Source organism: Pteronotus mesoamericanus, unplaced genomic scaffold, assembly GCF_021234165.1.
Source record: "Pteronotus mesoamericanus isolate MK-2021 breed Mesoamerican mustached bat unplaced genomic scaffold, CSHL_Meso_final scaffold_232, whole genome shotgun sequence".
Taxonomy (NCBI): Eukaryota; Metazoa; Chordata; class Mammalia; order Chiroptera; family Mormoopidae; genus Pteronotus; species Pteronotus mesoamericanus.
The window spans coordinates 3,040,700-3,043,687 of NW_026555311.1; the positions used below are offsets into that span (position 1 = coordinate 3,040,700).

Genomic DNA, 2,988 nt, shown 5'->3' on the forward strand with positions numbered 1-2,988 from the left:
TCCCTTAAAGAGTTGAAGAAAAATATGTAAAATGTTTTAGATCTTTCTGGTGAAATGTGTAGAAAATAAAAATCGAGGGGAAGAGTGAAATGAAAAGTAAATAATTGTAGCGCTAAATTACACTTTTAAAAAAATTATTACCACCCAGACGTGGCTGGCGTGGCCCTGTGGGCTGAGTGCTGGCATGTGAACCGGGGGATCACCAGTTCATTTCCTGGTCAGGCCTCGTGTCTGGGTCGCCAGCTCGGTCCCCGGTGAGGGGTCTGTAAGGGGCAGCCGCACATCGATGGTTCTCTTCCTCTCTTCCTTCCCCTCTCTCTAAAAATGAATAAATAAAATCTTTTTAAAAAGTTATTACCATCCAAAAGCATTTCCTGAATTATTTGGTCATTGCCTCTGCATCTACAGTTTGATGGAATATTTTGTTCATGTGCAGTAAAGTAAAAGAAAGGCTGCAAAGAGCCTAACTTCCTTTGTCTATTTAACTGTACTAAAAATTTCAAACAAGAAGTTCTGCATCCTTGACAGCTACATGTAAAAACCAGTGACTGCATTTTTCTACTTCTGACAGTGGTCAGTCTGCTGCCTCTCCCAGTCGAGGCTTTTTCTGCTTCCCTCCTCACTGGGGAAGCCAGTTAACTTTCACACATAAAGTCATTCAGGGTTGACTGTCCTATCTTATCTGTATACATTTCCCATTTTCTTTATTCTATTTTGAAAATTGCTCTAGAATAGGGACAAAGAAGGTAAAAGAAAAAGTGAAACTTAGCATACTTTTTTAAATCAGGAATTGTACTTCTTAAAAGTATATCTATGTTTTAAATAATGTTTTTCTCTCTATTGATTTTAGAGAGAGTGGAAGGAAGGGAGAAAGAGAGAGAGAGAAACATCAATGTGAAAGAGAAACATTAATCAGTTGTCTCTTGCATACGGCCTGACTGGGGATTGAACCCTCAACCCAGGTATGTGCCTTGACCAGGAATCCAACCAGCATTCTTTCAGATCTTTCAGTTTGCAGGACAATGCCAAAACAACTGAGACACATCAGCCAGGGCTGTAATTGTATTTTTTTAAAGGACAGATGCTGAAAGAGAAAGTAATTACAAGAGAGTACAAGAGTAAGCATAGAATTTTTTATATATTTACTAATGTACCAAATGCAATTACAGAACCGTTGTAGTGTGTGCCTCCATTATAGGTAAGTGTAAAACTAAAATAAACTCTTTCTGTTTATTTTAAGCGCATATGTATTTATTTCTATTTAATAGTTAACATAAAGTTTCTATTATAGGTACTTAGTTGCTGTGGGTTAAACACATTTTGGAATACTTCATATAAACTGCCCATTTTGTCAGTAAGCTCTCAACCTCACTGCCCCCACCCACCCAACACACACAATAGCAACATGGCTACATAAATTGTGATTTATTCATAGATAGGATTTATGTAACAATTAAATAAGTTATTTTTCTATGTTAAGTGAAAAACTAAACTAAGATACACCAGGTAAAATGATCACATCATATCAAATAAACATACACAAAAGGGAAATATGATAAAATACGAAATATATTTATGTCTGGCAAATAAAACTATATGTGATTAATTTTCTTTTTTATATTTTTATTTTCTTGCTATTATATTCATGGTTATAAAAAAATTCTGAAAATAAAATATTTGATGTTAAAATATTTGCTGTATAACTTTAAGTGGTATTTAATAGTAATAAGACTACCCTCAAAAGCAGTGTACAGTACAGTTAACAAGAAATTTTTTTCCAATTAAAATTTCTATGACACATGTGTTAAATGAGGAAGGACTCTACTGTTCATGATAGCATTTAATTCAAGCCAGTTTTATTAGATCAAAGAAATTGAATTTTGACACGTTCACATTCTTTAACTTACCAGCATTGGTCTTCAGATTCCACAAGTGAAATTTTTTTTGTTTTTTCCTTTTTTATTTAAATTTTTTTATTATTTTTTTAAAAAATTTTATTTATTTATTTTTAGAGACAGGGGAGGGGAGGGCCATGAATGAGATTTTTGAAAAATAAAAGTAAAAGTGAAGTCAGACATAAGTGTGTTTGTTCTTTAGGAAAATGGTAATCCAATAGAATAAGCTGGATTCCAATTAAAAGAATGTGATCATAATATTTCATGTAAGTTTTCCCTCAAACTCAACTTCTAGAAGTCAGTTCAACAGTTTACATTGAAAATTATGGTGATGTTGAACTCCTACAGCTCATAAAGCTTAAAAACTTTCTGAATAATATAATGAGGAGTTGTAGTTAGAAAATTCATTTCTTCTATAAATATGCCTTTAATCATTAAACTCCTTCATGAAAAGGACATTTATTCACAAGAAAATATTTGAAGTTTCATGTGGTAGGGAGGAAGCTGCCCTTCATAACAAGAGGAAACTGAGATTTAGAGATATAAAATATCTTGTCTACGTTCTGAGCTGGTAAGTGGCTGGCTCAGACTTAAGTCCAAGGTAATCTATTGACAGCATCTGAAGTCTGGGCTATTCCTGTTATCATTTGAAAAGTATTCCTTAGGAGCATAGTTCTGAAGGAATTTACCTATAATGTCACACACAAGAAACCTCCCTGCATCTATTCTTTTAATCAGAACAAAATAATAAAATTTTAAAATAAAAGATGTGCAGTGTCTCTTCAGCAGCACACATACTAAAATTGGAATGATACAGAGAAGATTAATGTGACCCCATCAAGGATGACAACAAATTCATGAAGTGTTTCCATGCTTTTAATAAATAAATAAAGCCTATTCATGAAACAAAGGCTATGTGAAAAACTCTAAAATAAATAAAGCAAAAGAAACTCAACATATTGTATTTGGATAAGTCACCCCATGTGGAAAAAAATATCTTTCCCTTTGAGCATTTATTGTTTAGAAGCATAGAATTTACAACTGGATCTATCTTGGTTATTTTGCTTATTTCCTTTAAGACATTTAACATGCT

The 2,988-nt window shown here is 33.0% G+C and overlaps 1 non-coding gene across 1 annotated transcript; it reads left to right on the forward strand.

The window, feature by feature from the left end:
- The first annotated feature begins 2,669 nt into the window (after nt 1-2,669).
- Nucleotides 2,670-2,773, forward strand: LOC129085459 (U6 spliceosomal RNA). The gene has a single exon (XR_008530712.1). It is a non-coding gene; the product is annotated as a U6 spliceosomal RNA (small nuclear RNA).
- Nucleotides 2,774-2,988: the final 215 nt, after the last annotated feature.